Raw genomic sequence first — 19,596 nt, 5'->3', positions numbered from 1 at the left:
AAATCTAGTGCCTTTCTTTGGTGAGTCAGTGAATTATTACCTTAATCGATTTGTTCAAAACACTAATTTATTCAGGTAAAAAAATCAAGTGCCTGTCTTGAGTGAGTCAGTGAATTATTCTATCAATAGATTCATTCAAAAATAATTGATTCAGCCTATGTGGGGTATGATTGAATGTAATTCAGCCACTGCCTTTATGAGTCGTTGAATAATTCAATCAGAGGATTTGTTCAAAAACACCAATTCATTTAGGAATGTTGCTGGAGACAAAACAGTTCATTCTACTTTTGGTTCTTTTGAAACTATTTCTGTTGGAGCACAAATATGCAAAAACTCTTAATATTGTGTTTTTGAATACCGTTTCTTTGAAACCAAATACACAAAATATTGGCACATTTAATTTACACAGAGAAAAAAAACTGAGCTTTCCTAAAATATTAACACTATTCTTTTGCAAGCATTGGTGTTTCCTTCTGGAAAAGCAAATCTAGTTTATACTCATCCCTCAGTTTGCAAAAATGAACAAGAAGTGTATTTACAGTAATCCACTTACAATGTAAGCCAAGCAGGGAAACAGGGGCCACAAACCTTTAAAATATGCAACTTTCACACTATTGTAGCACTCAAACATCAGGTTGAACCCTTTTAATGAGTGTTTTGTCTGTTCCAGGAAGTTCTTATGGGGATATTTCATGCCTTAAGGAAGTGTCAAATAGCACTTTGCCATGTCATCCTCAATTAGGGCTCAAAAAGGTTGTGGCAAAACAGAGTGCACTTAAAAGCGAGTGTGCTTCTCCCAGCTGGTGGTCAAGGATTCCTTTCACAGATAGTTGAAGGGAAAGGCCACTGCACCAAAACAAGCTAACAGTACTATGTCTCTTTTTCCTCTCTTCCTTCAACCACCACCCCAGACACACACATATCTATTTTACTCTTCATTAGGGGTGAAGAGTAAACTGCATTTCTGCAGCTAATCAAGGAGAAATGAGAAGAGGCGCTGAGGTGAGACAGCAGATATTACTATCGCTGGTTTCCCAGCACTCCCCTCTCGCTCACTCCACGGGGCTGTTTTACATTCACACCACATCACCTAGCAGAAGAAGCACTAGTCATGTTATGAGTAAGGCAAACCTCTCTTTCTCTCTCTCACACAGACAGAATATGAAGGAAATTGACAATACAGTGCATGTACACACTTGTAAAATACTGTAAAATGCTACAGTGAAAAACAGTTAATTGGTTAACAGAAAGTTTCCGTATATACGGTGAATAACTGTGATAGATCTAATGGTACATTTAATGTAATTTTAAAGAAAATTTTTGGAAGAGTTTTTGGAAGTGAAAAAGAACAAGTAATTGTATAATTTACAGTGAAAAAACGTAAATTGACATTCCCACAATTTCCTGCGTGACACTGTTTCTTCATAGTTTTCTTAGTTTTTTTCTAATCAGTTATGCACATTAGGGTTTTATGTTACATTTAATGTTGACAGCGTCTGGAGGGACAGAAATCTCTCAGATTTCATCAAAAAGATCTTCATTTGTGTTCCAAAGATGAACGAAAGTCTTGGAACGGTATGAGGGTGAGTAATTAATGACAAAATGTTCATTTTTGGGTGAACTATCCCTTTAAATGCGGTTGTCACCCCTGAAACTTTACAGTGTGGCCTATGTGTCCTCGTAGGAAATTTGAAGGTATTATGGTGTCATGGGAAATTTGAAAGGTTCTACGGCATTAAAGCAACTTTAGAAAGTTCTTCTACAACACCAAGCTATAAATCTCTTTGCAAGACCTTTATTTTTATACGTATGGTAAAGTTTAACTCTGCGAGTGCAGCAAACTAAGACTCACATTTTCTCTTTTCAAATGTAGCAAATAAATGACCATGATGTTTTCAAATAGTTCATTTTCAGATGCAAGAACACTCAGTTGCTTTTCATCATCAAAAACTCTGAGCTTGAGGGAGGCGAGCGGGGCTCTCGAGCTTTTGTTTATGCTGCAGTATACTTTGATCACGCGGCTTTGTTTGGGTTGATTGCGCTGGTGAGGGCAGATCCCACAGAGATGTATCTGCTCCATAGGGCTAAAGGAGAAAATACACGGAGCTGGACTGACCGGATAACAGAAACACATTAATTGTCTGGGTTCTGCTGGCTGTGGGGGTTTCATGGATCTGAGCTGAGGAAAAAAGATAATTTCAGTACAGATGTGAACCACGCACACCATGTGGTCCAGTGTAAACATGCTCCTACTCTGTTTCTTACCATTGTTATGCGCTTTTCTATCTTTGTTCCCACTCTTTCGCCATCTCTATCCATTCTATCATCCATTCATTGCTGCCTTTCTCTCATCCTTTTTCCTCTTGTGCCTCTTTGCCCTGGCAGCAATTCCAATGATGCAACTAAGAAAACAGATTGGAACAGCATAACATTAGATAATGATCCGAAAACTGAAAGGGAGAAACAGAGAGAGATGTGGACATTTTAGCAAGACAAAATCCGAGACATTTGAAGTTAGATTAGCAAGAATCTCTCATAGACGCACTAGATGCATTGGTTTTTCTCAATAACTGAGTTTGGCTCCAGAATGCTCTGGGAACATTAGTTTACTAAATTACACCCTAAGGTCCTTGTGCACACATTTTCGTGTGCGTTTTTTCATATTCGTCATTCGGTGGCTCTGACTAGTCAAAACACCTCTCAAAATGCTTGCTACGGATGTTTCGGACGAAGTGTGTAAACGTGAATGACACAACATGAGGGCGTATTTATTTTTTAACGTGCAAAAATTTCGAACAAGAATTTCGGACTCGAGGACCTTTGGGGCCCTATTTTAACGATCTGAAACGCAAGTATCAAACACGAAACGCAAGTAACTTTGTGGGCAGATCTCGGTATACTATAATACCAGCGGGATAAATTCGCCCGACGCAAATCTAAAATGGGGTGGTATGAAGTAGCTACATTACTCGTAGGTGTGGTTTGGGCGTAACGTGAAATAAACCAATCAGAGCGTCCTCTCACATTCCCTTCAAGAGCAGGCTCACTTGTTCCATGGCGGATTGCTATTATAACGACGGATTTGCCAGGCGCACGCAATTTACATGATGGTAACGGTGATTTCGCAGTCTTCAGAATTTTGTTTCCTGGTTCTTGACGGACAACCCAGTTTGTCAGATGTTGTTATATACCGATGTGTCTTGCCACTATTGCTCAAACAGGTTTGATCCGTCATTACTACAATCAGCCTGAATAATTTGGGTAAATGTGTAAGCTATAAATTTATGCATATTTTTTCACATCTTCATGGACACCACAATGGTTTCCCTCGTGTGGTAATATTTTTCCTTGTAATTATGTATGGTTTGCAAAAATATGAACTGCTGAGTCTGTGTAGATGCACACGCTACATTATGGCCAAACATGCGCCCTTAAAATACCATCTGAATAACGCGCCACTGTCTTTATACTAGGTTTTTCCTGGTCAGTGGCAGAATTGTTTTCTGAAACTGCAAAATAGCACCAGGGAACGTTTGCGCTGGAACACGCCTCCTCTTTTCGTTGAACCACCCCCGCACTCCGCAAGTTCATTCCCTAATTTACAGACGTGCGTCTGGAGGGAAAAGTCTGCTGTGTGTCGGGTGCAAAATAGGAATGATACATGCGTCGGCGTACAAAATCACTTGCGCTGGGTGCAAGATGGGGCCCTTAGTCTTAAACCATGCTCTCATAGAAACCTAATGACATTTTAAGCAAAATTTGATTTTTACATTTTTGTACACGTTCGCAGACGTTTAAAAAAATTCACAAACCCGTCCTCACACAAACCACGACACATAAACCGTGACACACGAACGTTCCCACCTCCTTCACAGCTTGCAGCTGCAGGCCTTGAGGCTGATCAACTGTTCTGACCCAACAATGACAGCCTCCTCCCTCCCTCTTTTACCAGATCGCTTCTCGCCTTGTCTCTCCATATCAAATCTCTCTGTGTGGCCACAGGCTGAAAGAGGTTCAGATGGTTTAAATGCTTCATTATCTTTTATTTTAACGGAGATTAGAGCGAGCCTGCGGTGCAAAGCGCTGCCTGTCGGGTCCGTTCTGCACAGCTTCATTAAACGTCAGCCACTCTCCTCCATAAATATACAACATGCCTGCAGAGGACCAACCAGCAGAGATCGGCCCCTCCTGAGTCGTGATGCCGCAATAAAGTTGTTATAGAGGATGATTGACAGTTTGATCTCTGCATGGAAACATTTCAACGTAAAATGTAAAAACCGTAAAACTAAATGTAAAATTAAAATGTAAAACTACGCAATCGTTTACACTATCGTTTAAAAGTTTGGAATAAATAATTGATCACAAAAATACAGCAAGAACAGTAGTAAAATATTATTATAATTTTTTTTTTTTTAATATATTGTAAAATGTCTTATATTCCCGTGATGCAAAGCTGAATTTTCAGCAACATTACTCCAGTCTTCAGTGTCACATGATCCTTCAGAAGTAATTATAATATGCTGACTTCGTGCTCAATTATTATCAGTTATTATTGGTGCTCAATTATTTAGAATGGTTCCTTATTATTATTCATGTTGAAAATGGTAATTGCTGCTTAAATTATAACTTTTTCCTTATTATTTGATAAGTATAAAGTTCAAATAACAGCATTTATTTAAAATATCATTTTTTTATCATTATAAATGTCTTTATTTTTCACATTTTATTATTTAAATGCATCTTTGTTGAATACAAGTATTTTCTTTCTTTCTTTTAATTTTGCTTACGCCAAACTTTGAATGGTAGTGTTTCAACACTTTTATTAAAAGTGATATTAATTTCTTGCGCAGCAAATCAGCATATTATAATGATTTCTGAAGTATCATGTGACACTGAATGTAATTTCAGTAATGATGCTGAAAATTAAGCTTTGCATTTGACATTTTTACATATTAAAACACAAAACAGATATTTTAATTTGTGATACTATTTCACGACCAGTAGTGAACTTCTCTCTGAAATGTATCTAGGAGAGAGAGATTTTTAGTGAATAACAAATTAAATAATTTTTTTTTTTTTTGGTGAACTACAGCTTTAAGTATGAGGTTTTATGTGCATGTGTGTAAGCAAACTTGTAGAGCTGACCTGCAACTCTCAGATCTTTTGCGCATTTCCTCTGAAAGGATCTCTTAGGCTTGAGCCCTGGAAAATTCAAAGAAAGGCAGCAAATCCTATGGGAGAAACGGAAAATGGAGGAGATGATCTGGTGAGATATAGAGAGGGAGACAGGAGAGTGTGAGGACTTTTTTTTTTTTTAAATCAATCAGTGCAGAGACATCATCACAACATACAGCACTTAAAATCACCCTAAACAACAAGTGGCGTCTGATTGGGCCGTGTTAATGCTCGAGCTCTTGCGGGATTTCACCGTAGCACTTCCCCACCTGTTTTCCAGAAATAATGAGTCTTCAAATCAGTGGGAAACCAACTGTGAGATGTTGTACACCTGTGGAACAAATGCACGTCCTATTGCTTTCACTGTATGGCACACAAACATGTAGGCCTATCTCTGTTGAATTTACAAAACAAACCAATCATTTAACAAACATACAATCCATTGTCAGTTGCAATACCTGGTAGCAACTATACAACAACAAGGTGTCTATTTGATGCGTCTCGTTTCATATGAAAGTCAATTTCAGAGCATTTTCTCATTTGTGATAGATTGCCGGAACATTCCGTTTGATGTTACAACTATTCAGCATGACATATATTCAGAAGAATCCATCCATCCATCCATCCATCCATCCATCTATCCACCCACGAACTCACGAGTAAATAAATGAAGATAAGGAAGGAACAGGTTACTGATGCCACCTCAAAATAAATACATACATTAATTAATTTAAAGGGGTGGTATAATGCCCTTTTTACAAGATGTAAAATAAGTCTTTGATGTCCTCGGAGTGTGTATGTGAACTTTTAGCTCAGAATACCCCACAGATATTTTATATAGCATGTTCAAATTGTCACTTTTTGAGGGTGAGCAAAAATGCACTTTTTTTGTATGTCCCTTTAAATGCAAATGAGCTGCTGCTCCCGACACAGGGGGCGGAGCTACAACAACTTGTTCTTAGCAGCTTCGATTACCTCACACAGACGTGCACTGAAAATTTCTAAAACTTTTAGCCTTTTATGTTCAAACCGGAGTCAGACAAAGATGGAGAGACTAAAGAAGAAGTGACAACATAGACAACATTTCTGAATGGTAAGTTGATGAATTTCTGTAGCTTAGCCTATGTGTAGTTGTCTTCAAGTCATTATTAGCATATTCTTGTATACTTAAAATACAATGTGATGCTTTCCAGATACACTTTCTCATACACATCTGCCAATAATTTAGTCTAAAACAAATATATAGCCTAGTTTCAAAATTTCAAAGAAAAATGTCATACTGTATATGCACTTATAAAATGTATGCTTATTAGAAGCCATTATAAAGCATTTGGAATAAAGAACAGTCCCTGTAAAGTGTTTCAGAATTAGGATACAAGCTTGAGAAAAATGGAAGTTTTCTCCCAGCGTGCATGCTGGGATATCCAGCTGTCTGTCAATGCCACATCCTCCCTGTGATTAATGTCCGCGTGCTGTGGGGAAAACCGGGGCGGAAGGCAGAAAGGAACGGCACTATGTCTTTGTCTCCGAACCCGCACGACTGCACATCACCAGAGCTGTTTGTACACTCTGTATCCTGCACAGATTTCCAGACAAAGAGCATTGAATGATGACTTTTGAAGGAGCTTTCTGAACTACATCCTTTCGTGGGAGGAAATTACTCTTTGTGGGGGACAGGGCTGGGATCATGGCATAATTATGACCCACGGAGAAGCTCGTAATTCATTAAAGTCTGAAACAAAACTAGAAATACCTGGAATCAGATGCGTAATCTTGCCACATCTCGTAAGGTAAATATTCAAAGCTCGTCGCATATTGATGTTTATTTTTGTTTTCTGAAGTGTCACCACACAAATGTACGCAAACAAATATGAATGTACGAGTGGTGCATTTTCTCAGCCTTGCTAATCTTTTTCCTAGAAAGGCTGATACGAGCCTATTCAGTGGCACGGATAAAAGCCGTGCTTTTGTGTAGCATGATAACGTGTAGACTGAGCTGACGCGTTATCTGCCTCCTCTGTGGCTATAGCCTTCGTTCCCGGGTTCTTACACTTAAGCCGTAGATTATTTAGGTGCCGTTCAATGTGTTCATTCACATCTCTTTTCTCCCACCATCATTTCCAATGCAGAGCGGCAAAATAAAGCTCAGTGTTAAAAATGAAAGCCCCTTAGAAAATGTCTCACCAGCCATTTCACTCCGTCTCGAGTCGACACAATTGTGAGTGCGGATTCCGGCGCACATGAAAACAGACGTGACACGGCGCTTCTCATTTTTAAATGCTGAGTCTTTCTATAACTACACTTCTTAAAATGAGTCTGAGCGCAAACAAATCATGGTGAAAAAATTACCTAAGGTTTGTTTTATTGTATAACTTTGTGATTGCACTAGGACATTAATTATTCATATGGATAGTTGATTTTGTCATCACTTTTGGCCGTTTATTGTTTGTTCTGCTCAAAAAACCTGTTCAAACCAGCCTAAGTTGGTTTTCTGGTCTACCAGCCTGGCCAAACTGGTGTTTAGATGGTTTAGCTTGGGTGGCCAGCTGGTTTCTCTGCCTGAAAAGTGTCCAAAACCTTGTTAAAACCAGCCAACGGACCATCTAAGCCTAGAAAACAAGCCTAAGCTGATTTGCTATTCTAAGATGGTGTCCCAGCCTGGCCTAACTGGTGTTTATCTGGTTTAGCAAAACCCCTCAAAACCAGCCAAGCGACCAAGGTGACACCTAAGGCTAGAAAACCAGCATAGGCTGGTTTAAGATGCCTATATATGAAAGGCCTAAGATGGTGTCTGGTGAAACTGGTGTTTGGGCAGCCAGCTGATTTCCCAGCCTGACCAGCTAAAAGTGCCCAAAAGCCCTCTAAAACTAGCCAATGGACCACACAGAAAACCAACAGGACAGGCCAGCCCTGTATTTGGGTTTACGTGCATTTGTCTCAAACCAAAGCATTTCTCACACCCTCGGTCTTCAAGTTCATATAAAGGAGTCCTGGAGCTCAGGCTCTCCCTGTGGCCTCTCTCTAGGCCCAAAAGGCAGACATGTAATATTATTAGTGGGCATCTGGAAAGGTTACCTCGTTAGAGAGATGGAGAGAAATTTAATTCAGGAAAGCTGTGTTATTAGCACAAAAGCCAGCCACTAAAGGGCATAGCAGAGTCCCTTCGGGGCCAATAGAAAGTACCTTATGACTTTTATAGGGTTTAGATGATCAGAATGTTCCAGAATCATATATATGGCTCTGTGTTTAGCAAGCGCACATGGCTAACATAATACAACAATGTGGTGTTAGCATGATACAACTGGAAAGAACTGTGTTAGCTTCCCTTTTTTTAGGCAATTTCTAACAGTCAACATCTAATATTAGCTATATAATACTAATTTGGGCAACAAAATCTTTCAAATGTGTTGATTTTATTGATGCTATAATCTTAAAGGGATAGTTCACTTTAAAATAAAAATTCTGTCATCATTTACTCACCCTCAAGTTGTTTCAAACCTGTATTAATTTATTTCTTCTGCTGAACACAAATAAAGATATTTTGAAGAATGTCGGTAACCAAACAGTAGTCTGTACCCATTGACTTCCATAGTATTTTTTTTCCTACTATGGAAGTCAATGGGTACAGTCTACTGTTTGGTTACCGACATTCTTCAAAATATCATCCTCTGTGTTCAGCAGAAGAAATAAATGAATACAGGTTTGAAACAACTTGAGGGTGAGTAAATGATGACAGAATTTTTATTTTAAAGTGAACTATCCCTTTAAGTTATGTCTTAAGTTATGGTAAAACCCTTGTTCCAGCAGTAGGGAAGACCGGGGCAAGTTGTCACACTGTTTACTCAACTAAATATTTCTCTCAGGATATATATATTTTTTGTATAACATTTTTTAGCGTTCACCACTGTTTGGGGCCAGTACGATTTTTTAATATTTTTCAAAGAAATCTCTTATGCTCTCCAAGGTTGCATTCATTTGATAAAAAATACAGTAAAAACTGTAATATTGTGGAGTATTATTACAATATAAGATAACAGTTCTATTGTAATATTTTTCAAATTTAATTTATGTGAAAGAATTTTAACAAAACAATAAACAACAAAAATGAGGAAAAATCTAAATATAAACTTGCTATGAACTTACAGACTCGTTTCATGTTATATCAAGAAAGCGAGCGATTCCAGATGTCCTAATGTTCCTGCAAATTGACCCAGGACTGGAATAAAAGGCTCCTTTTTCCCTCATCTCTCTGTGGCGGAATGCATTTGCATATGCAAACAGCTCTGATATCAGCTGTGTAATCTAACAGCGCACACTGAGACAGAATTCAGCGTTTGATGACATGTTTTAGTGTTATGCTTTACCACAGACGATTTAATGGTACCTACAGCCTTTTTAACCGACACCTACCAACCACCCTGATACTTGATCGGGTTGCCGTGGAGATGGTTCTATCATCATAGAGATGATGTTATCACCGTGGCAATGGTGCTATCTGCGGCGCCCATCTCTCTCGGTGGCCCCTGGTAATCAAATGAAGAATATGTGCTCGGTGGAGCTTTGTGAGATTAAGCTTTAAATGAAAGACGAGTTTTAGAGCAGGATGGAGAGGGAGCCGGGGGGACAGAGTATAGATTGCGAAGCCTCTGATCAGGTAGAAACACTCGAAGAGGTACAAGGAGATGTGCATTCATGTAAACACACACGTAAACATGTAGCCTGCAGTTGGGGCCCAAAAGTCAGATTCAACACTGAAAATGTAAGGATGCGAAATCAGATTTAAAATACACAGTTTTAGGATTCTGGACATTTTAAAACAAAGTAAAGTTTTGGTAACACTTTACTGAAAGCCTTTATGTATAATGCAACTTATAATTGTATGATTTCATGAATAATTGTTATAATACATTATAATATCTATTAATAGATTAATCTATTAATCTTATAATTCATTAATTTAATTAACATTAAATGAATGAATGAATGAATAAATAAATAAATAAATAGTCTTTCCAAGTTCAAGTTTGTTGTAAAGAGGAATATTATTAAAATATTTTTTTTCCTGAAAAGTATTATTAAAGTTTTGTCTGAAATTTTTTTCTTAATGTTTTTCCCTTTAAATTATATTAATATTTAATTATGTCATTTCATAATATTTGGCAACTTTTGCTCCGAGTAAAATGGCATCTAATGTGTTTAATATTTAATATATATATATTTATATTAAAGTGCAAACAACTATATTTATATGAAAAATTATGTATATTAAACACACATATATACATAAACACATGTATACATATCTATATTAAACACAATATTCAAATATTTTATATAGTAAATCAAACATGCATCAACATGATTGACTATGAGTGGATAATTTGAAACAATCATTTTTATTATTCTTCTAAAAAAAAACCCCACATTGTCAGTGCATTGTTAATATATTGCACTTGGAGTGTTATTATTAAATAGCATTTTAAATAGTTATAATTTAAATAATGTAAAACAATTTAATAATAAAAAAAAAAAAATGGTCTCAAACTTTTGGACCTCATATTCATGTACTCATCGTATCATGCAACTCTGCAATTACACACACACACACACACACACACACACACACACACACACACACACACACACACACACACACACACACACACACACACACACACACACACACACACACACACACACACACACACACACACACACACACACACACACACACACACACACACACACACACACATCATTCAATTACTGGAATCTGAGTCTATACAGCCTGAACACAACTGCAAACACTCTCTATGGAGTCAAAATAGGGCCATATATATCTGCAAAATAAAACAATGTTTCGCAAAAAAAAAATATGTTTTGCAAAAAAAAAAAATGTTTTGCAAAAAAAAAAAAAATGTTTTGCAAAAAAAAAATATGTTTTGCAAAAAAAAAAAATGTTTTGCAAATAAAAATAGAGTATTGAGAAAAAAAATGCTTTTTTGCAAGTAAAATAAAATAATTGCAAAAGAAAAGTTAACCACTGAGAGAAAAAATAAAGTTTAGCAAAGTAAAACTTCAGCAGCATTGACTGCAACACATATTTCCCTTTGCGCCGCTCCTTTAAATCCGCGTTTCTGTCATCCGTGCCTCTGCGGTGCACGCTTTCCTTTGCGCTTCCTTTTTCTTTGCGCCTCGCTTTGTGTCCCTGATTTGACGTGGGGGGTGGGGTCAAGAGGTTGGGGTGTGTACAAGGGACAAAGGCGCGTCCTTCTCGCCTACGTCATCAGCGCGAGCCCCAGACCGAGTGGATCGATCGAAATGGTGGAGCAGTAGTGATGGGATTTATGGCTCTTTGAGGGGATCCGTTCCTTTCAAAGAGCCGTTCAAAAGAACGGCTCTTTTTAAATATTTAGTCAGTTTTAAGAAGCCAGCTTGGGAGCATCTTAGTTTATCCTCACTGGGAGGAATGATGAGGTGAGATTTGTAGTCAAATAATTAAAACTCAGATATCACACACCAATAGTTGAATTATTCTGAAATATTGATTATTACCTCATTTGTCATGTGTGGACTATATTCCATTGCACAACATCCCTCTGCTTAGGAAGTGACATCACTATTTTGGATTTACCTTTAGTACAAAGTGTGTGTATGTGTAAAGCTATGTTGACTTATGTTATTCATACAATACCTAACGTTACTCACAAATAAACATCAAAAACAAAGCCGGCTGCAATGAATTTCTGTGCAAAACAGCTTTTACTACAAACACTTCCACACAAGAACATTTTGATAAAAAACAAAAGATATTTAAAGTTTTAAATATATACTGTAGATGAAATTAGAATAAATAAAATGGAAATGTCTACATACAATCCACTATTACTACTGTAAACTTTGCAAATAGGACATCACCCGATGATCGATGATGTAACTTATATGGTTATGTATGATCAACTCTGGAAATATTCCTTCATTCAAAAAACGTAATTTGATTTAAGGATGGAGATTGCACAGGAAAGTAAAGTGAGTGAGTGAAAGCAATTGGGACATTGCTTAATTTGTATTATCTTATTGGTGTCGTGCTACAGACATAATTTAAATATTATGCAGGAAACAGAAATCCGATCGGTTATCCAGATACATTTGTTAATATGAACAAATGTAAAAGCACGGTGTCCTGATTGGCTAATGATCCGATCTGCTTGATCAGATCATGGTGATCGCATGTTAATGCCAAGTGTAAACACAGCCTTTGTGTGCATCTGTGTGAAACACGCATAGGAAAAAAAGAACGACAAAGAACGGCTCCCCTCCAGCCGCGACTCGGCTCCCATCGTTCATGTTTATGAGCCGTTCAAAAGAATCGGTTCGTTCGCGAACGTCACAACTCTACGGAGCAGAGACATGCGGGTGATGGATCACAGGTATGTATTATTGATAGCTTTCTTATTATTATTATTAGACTCCTATATTATTAATAACAGATACTTCAGACCGGCTAGAGGGTGGTATTTAGCAGTATCTGTTATTAATAATATAGGAGTCTAATAATAATAATAAGAAAGCTATCAATAATACATACCTGTGATCCATCACCCATCCGCCATTTCGATCGATCCACTCGGTCTGGGGCTCGCGCTGATGACGTAGGCGAGAAGGACGCGCCTTCGTCCCTTGTACACACCCCAACCTCTTGACCCCACCCCCCACGTCAAATCAGGGACACAAAGCGAGGCGCAAAGAAAAAGGAAGCGCAAAGGAAAGCGTGCACCGCAGAGGCACGGATGACAGAAACGCGGATTTAAAGGAGCGGCGCAAAGGGAAATATGTGTTGCAGTCAATGCTGCTGAAGTTTTACTTTGCTAAACTTTATTTTTTCTCTCAGTGGTTAACTTTTCTTTTGCAATTATTTTATTTTACTTGCAAAAAAAACATTTTTTTTCCTCAATACTCTATTTTTATTTGCAAAACATTTTTTTTTTTTTGCAAAACATTTTTTTTTTTTGCAAAACATTTTTTTTTTTTGCAAAACATTTTTTTTTTTTTGCAGATATATATGGCCCTATTTTGACTCCATACTCTCTCTCTCTCACTCCTGCACAAGCAAGCCATCAATAAAATTAGCACGGAGGGCTGCAACATTGTTTACGACCTTCAAAATGACATTGCAGGCCTCGTCTGACTGCATTCCTCGTGCACAACACCGTAAATCTGAGCCCATCTTTGCTGCCTTTATTATAAACCAAGCCTAGTTGCGGTCATGATGAACGTAAAGTGTGGAGCTCCACAATATACCTGCACTTCAGAATCATTTCAATTACATTAGCTGCTCGGCTTTCATTTAAAACACCCCCCACCTCCTTGTCACCCCTTTAACAAGCACAGATGGACGGCTAAATAAATGATCATTATACGAGCACAAAAGGATGAGCATCACTGTAAACATTTTGATTGATGCAGGCTGGGAGTTATGCATCTAATAAGAGAGTCTGTGATTAGGAATCAGGACGTTTGGTATTATGTCAGTGTGTGTTTATCTTCCTGTATCTGTTCATGCACTGTTCCTGCAACTCTACTGGGACTTATTGACATTACTGTGTAACATCCATTAATCAAATAGTGCCTATAAAGCATCGCATCTGAATTTTTGGTTGGAAAAACAAGCACAAAACAACCATTATCTTTAAGTGGGAGTCAATGGCTGCCCTGGTTTTGCATATAGACCATGAATACTTTAGATCAGTGGTTCAGAACCAAGGGGCCGAGACCCACTAGGGGGCATCAGCACGCTTCAAAAGGGGACGCTAAAAGGCTTAAAATGGGTTAAAAAAACACTTTTATATAAGTTAAAACAGCTAAAAATCAAGATTCAAATTAACATCATATTTTTTCATTTCAATTCGTTTTTGACAACTGTGTTTTTTTTTTTAAAGGAACAGTGAACCGAAAATTGCATCCGATTTTCCTTAAGTATTGTGACGTATTTTCCGAGTGAAACAGAATATTGAATGAGAAAAAGAGGGCGTGGCTTGTTTTTCACCGCTGGGAATTGATTGGATCAGGAGAGGTGGCCGTTTCATTCAGCTCAGTGACCAAGTTCGCAGCAGACTGACAGTTGGAGGGAATGTTGCACTCAAGCTGTCAAACTGACATCATCAGAAAAAGAAGGCCATTCTAGAAGTTCATTTTCAGATTATGATCAAAGATTACAAAGACAAATACGATGTATTCACATATAAACATTGATCAACACACATCAGTTGTGGTAAACGGAAGCTTAAGCATGTTTGCTTGACGTGCAAGAACCAATGAGGTTCATTCTTGTGTGTTGCGCAGCACGTTTGAGCTTCAGCAAGAACCAATGAGGTTTGTTCTCGCGCGTCAAGAAAGTGTGATTTCGCTTCTGTTTATATTCGCTGATCAATGTTTAAATGCGAATAAAAGCTTAAATTCAATCTGTTCATCACACACAAGCGATCGTGTCTCTTAAGAAAATTTGGACTAAACCGCTCAATTCGTATGGATTCGTTTTACAATCTCTTTATGTACTTTTTGAAGCGTCAAAGTGGTAGTTGCGCAGCTGTCAATGAAAATTACTGGATCTGATTTGAACAAAAAGACCTTCATTTGTGCTCCGAAGAAGAACGAAAGTCTTACGGGTTTGGAATGACATGACGGTGAGCATTAATGACAGATTTTTCCTTTTTGGACGAACTATTCCTTTAACATTGTGATTAGAAAGATTAAATGCACAGTATATTCTTCTCACAAATATGAGCATTAGCAACCTGTGATGTGGTGCTGTTTAATCAACAATTCATTTCTAATTTTAAGTCTGTGTCCTTGGGAGATTCCTTCCAATGTGTTGTTTACTTGAGCCACACACATTCACACTCTGGATGCGTTCACCTCTCACCTAGAGCCTCCCCTGTGGTTGACAGTGTATCCTCGAGTGGTTACTTCCTCTTGTTATTTAAAGAAAACTCATAGCACACACTGAGCCACTGACAACTGCAAGAAAAGGCCATTTGATCTCAGTACCTTGGAGAAAACACATACACAATCATGTACACACATACTCACCATAACAAGAAGGCGACCGCGGATTTTTTGTACAGACATTTGTATCTGAGAGCGCGGACACAGGGAAACGTCTCAGGACGGGTCCGTCTTGTTGGTCGAGGCGTGTGGCGTCTCCTGTTCGCTCTCACCAGGGGTCAGTGGAAGGTTCTAATGAGGTCCATGGTGGCAGTGACTATATGACTCTACTGCTGTGGTCACCTTCAACTCGCAACTGTCATCAAGTAGTCCCACGACAACCCATTAGAAAACACACATACACACATGCAGAGACAGAAGTCTCTGAAACCGTCTGTCACCTATCTGTCGTCATCTCTGTTCCTCGGCTTTCAACTGCTTCAGACCTCAATTACATCATATTCAGTATAACATATCGTACTTTGACTACTCGTAATAGCATTATGGTATGGTAAAAATGGAACACTACGGCAACAGCTTTCTTAACTGTATGCAACAGTGTTTTGCTTCAGGCGGAACTGACAGAATGGCAGTTTCTTTCAGACTTCCCCCTTCATTTGGCTTAAAACACTGTGTTCGTGGCCATCCAGTTGGAAGTGTTGACTTCAAACACAGAGGTTTTTCTCCATATTTACTAGTCTTTGCTGCCATCAGCCACTGCTTACAACGCGCTGGAACCTTCATTGGAAATCAAAAGTAACTCACTCCCGCTTAAAGTTTACTCTTTGAATTCTTGCACCCGGGAACATTACAAGTCGAGACCATTAAAAAATGTCCTATGAAGTATTTCCTAATTCATACTAAAGGAAGGCTGTATTTGACTCCGGTCAATCATATTCATAGCAGACTGGTTGGAGTGGCATTGGATGGCAACATACCCATTGCGTTATGGGTGTTGAAGTTTTCCTATTTGGCAAAAGAGAAGACAACCGCCATTTTTTATCTAATTAGGTAGCACCATCTTCACTACATAAAAAAAACAACTATACTATTTTGAACTGAGATCAAAGCCCTACCCGAGACACCAAAGCAATGTCCAATTTGTGACCGAATCATTATTTTAAACTCGATTCTTCTAAATCTGTTGACAGAATGAATCATTCGTAAGACACCGTTTTCAATAAAAACGAAAAAACTTTTTTGTGTGTTTTGGCCATTCATTTACACGACAATGACATTTTTGAAGCCTGAAAACGCAAACTTTTGAAAACGGGTTTCTAAAAGACCGTTATCGTCTCAGTGTAAACACAAAAAAAAAAAGCAAATTTGTGAACACAGTGACGTCATGCACATGCATATAATATAATTAAACACATAATTAAAATAGACATTAATGTTTCATGTCTGAACAAGCGACGAAGCCGGAACTCAAAGCTTGCAAGTGCGCATTTAAACTAAGTTAGCCTACCGGTATTAATGAAGAATTGTAGTCTTGTTTGTTGTAACTCATATTTAGATTATTGATGGCAGTTTAAGATTGCTGTAGTGTAAAAATTGTATAACTGTAAATAGCCGTTGTCAGCCGTTGTCAGAATAATAAATCCTAAAATCAACACCAACGCACAATATCATTCTATTTTTTTTAAGTATGCGCTGGAGTTTTGTCGTCTGTGGCTATGTTCAATCTCTTTAAAGCAGGATTGATTCTGATTGGCTGTTATCATTGTAAATCATTGTGAAAGTGATTTCAGCGATACCGTTTCTGTGTCTTTATCGTTATAGTTATATGTGGTGTGGACTCTGTTTTTATTTTACATTTAGAACAGTTTTTAAAACTATTGTTATCGTTAGTTATTGTCCTTGGTGTTAACCAGCATTTAAACTGCAAATCTGAGCCGTTTGAGATGCGTAAAATTACGGTGTTTTTCTCCATTTCATCTCATTATCGGTCCGGAACATCTTACAAGATATCTTTGTCATTTTCTTTTCGAAATTCACACACACACATCTGACCCTGCAACAATCATCCAGCTGGGAATCGAACAGGATAGGGGCAATTTTCCTAAACAGCCAAAAAGCCAAAATACGGGTCATTATTGCTTAGCGTGATGTGTCATTTTAGACTGGGCGGCAAGTTCGCCAGAGAGAAAGAGTGGAAATCGGGGCAGAAAGATTACTTGAAATGTTACTCAAGTCAACCTATCACACTACATTATTAATACGTGACAAATGACATCCATTTTGCGACCATTAAATATACACACTGTGTAAAAACACATCTCGACCTATAAAATGAGGAGGTGAGAGTGTGATGATCACGGGAATCATTTTAAATCACTACAAAGTGACGGGGACAGTGCAGTGATGTGATATAAAATTATCATAATATCATACAATTATGTCGTTGTTTTATCACTGTACTTTGAAGAGCGACTTCAGTCCTACCTGAAAGAAAAGCACAGAGAAAAAGTGTGTGAGACAGTCTGAATCAAATCAAAGGCAAACACCTTCATTGGTGGTCTCCATAATTCAGCAGCTATTGCTGGGGTTCGATTTGAGTCGCGAACGTGTAGATGCATCTTTAATACAGGCCTTCCACAGAATAATGATGGAGTCAGCCATGAGGAACGTCTATTTGTGCGTGTAAGAGATAGATATTGAGAGGGTATATTGAGAAAGGGAGACACAAATGGCGGTGGGAGTTTTCTCAGAGGGTCTTTTGTGATCCGAGCAGGACAGTGAGAGAACATGCTCTATAGCCCAGAGAGCCCCTTCAGACTATTCAAACATTTACAAGTAGGATTTAATGAGGAATGAGAGGTTGATAGATTGAAAGACATGGAACTGTGGTACAAGACATTGCTTTCAGAAATCAAATTTCTGTCCCACTGCTCGTTCCCTTCATGTATTATGTAATGAACCTACTCTACTATTCTCTAGATTTTGAATACGAGTGCTGAACCCAAGACTTGAGGGATAGTTCACCCTAAAAATAAAATTCTGTCATCATTTAGGCCCGCTCACCCTCACGTTGTGGAACACAAATGAAGAAATAATACAAAATGCCAATAATGGGGGCTAATTAACCAAAAAAAAAAGCTCCATAAAAGTCATCCATATTACAACGAGAAGCTTCCGTCATAGTTCTCAAATCTCAATCATAATATTTAATACTATAACGGACATTCTAAAATGCTTAATATGAAAAACGGGTAACGTAATTCAAATATCCTCTTTCAATTTGGTTGCCTTCCTTAGCAGTGGGAGAGTTAATTACAAGAGAATTGTGAGAGAAAATAGTTTTTCACTGGTTGCTGTTTTAGTACATTAAGCCTTTTTCAAGTAAATTTAGCTAAGCCAATTACGAATTAGAAAGAATCGCTTACTTACGTGTGAAAAATTCAAAATTCAAAACAGGAATATGGACAGAAATTTGTTCCGACCTTCTTTTTAGTGATGAATGAAAGAACATTTCATAAAAATATAGCGTTACTTGAAAAAAATTGAGACCCGCTCAGGAACACGAGATGATGTCCGATTTATGAACGAATCGTTCTTCTGAACCGATTCTTTCCAACACCGATTCAATTAGTCTGATTCGACTGCAGCTGTTCGAAAATCATGGAATCTAACTCCTTGATTCAAATGATCCGGTCGGAGTGAATCTACACTAAACAAGTTAGGCTACTGATGTCGAATCTTAGTATTGTTTATTATAAATAAAAATCATATTTAGGTTATTGAATATAATGAACAATTGTGTTTACAATAATTTTCCATTTTCATTTTGGTTAATGATTTAGTACTTTAGTTTTTTTGCCTATAGTTTTATACAATTTTATTTCAGTTTTAATTTTAGCTATTTTAGTACATCAAATCAAACTAAATGAAAATGAGAATTAAAAAAAAGATAATTTTGTCATTGTTTTGGAACACACCAGCTTATTCATTACCTTAAGGCTATATTCATACCAGAGCCATAGAGAGAAAGAGTTGCGACACTCCCATAGACCTCCATTGTAAAAAATGGCGGCGCTTTTAACCGCCTACTTCCGGGATGTGGAGATCGGATTAGTTCCAAACACTGTCATTTGAGCGTTGAACCCCATTCACTTACATTGCAGCGCGTCGAGTTGTTTCAGAGGTAACTTGCTGAAATATCGACCTCTTTTGAATTGTCAACTGTCTATATTGTTTCAGAGGCCCTTTGCGATGCTTATACTGGTCTTCATTTGTATATGCACAGCGTAATTATTTATATTTTATCTTGGTTATTTCAACCAATTTTCTAGCATTGCCAGCGTGACTTCGCCAGCTGTGAAGGTAGCATATCTGATTAGTTCGGTAATTCATCGCTACCACCTTTATAGCAACTTTTATTTAATTGATTTTTTGGGATATACTAACTTTTCATTTATTGTCTTGAGTGAAGCGGCG

At 37.8% G+C, this 19,596-nt stretch overlaps 1 protein-coding gene across 5 annotated transcripts in view; it reads right to left on the bottom strand.

Annotated features, from left to right (window-relative positions):
• Nucleotides 1-18,723, bottom strand: part of ehf (ets homologous factor) — a 34,063-nt gene extending 15,340 nt beyond the window's left edge. For 2 of the 5 annotated variants that reach the window (XM_079602847.1, XM_079602850.1), the window contains exon 1: nucleotides 589-747. The gene's annotated coding sequence lies outside the window, so the exon portion shown is untranslated. Of the gene's footprint in view, nucleotides 1-588; nucleotides 748-2,265; nucleotides 2,403-5,145; nucleotides 5,264-15,097; nucleotides 15,193-15,264; nucleotides 15,476-17,553; nucleotides 17,605-18,549 lie in introns of those variants that run through there. The other 3 variants (XM_079602845.1, XM_079602849.1, XM_079602846.1) reach the window with 3 other exon arrangements.
• Nucleotides 18,724-19,596: the final 873 nt, after the last annotated feature.

This window comes from Phoxinus phoxinus (genome assembly GCF_949152265.1).
Source record: "Phoxinus phoxinus genome assembly, chromosome: 25".
NCBI classification, from domain to species: Eukaryota; Metazoa; Chordata; class Actinopteri; order Cypriniformes; family Leuciscidae; genus Phoxinus; species Phoxinus phoxinus.
This window is presented reverse-complemented; position numbering and strand designations above follow the sequence as displayed.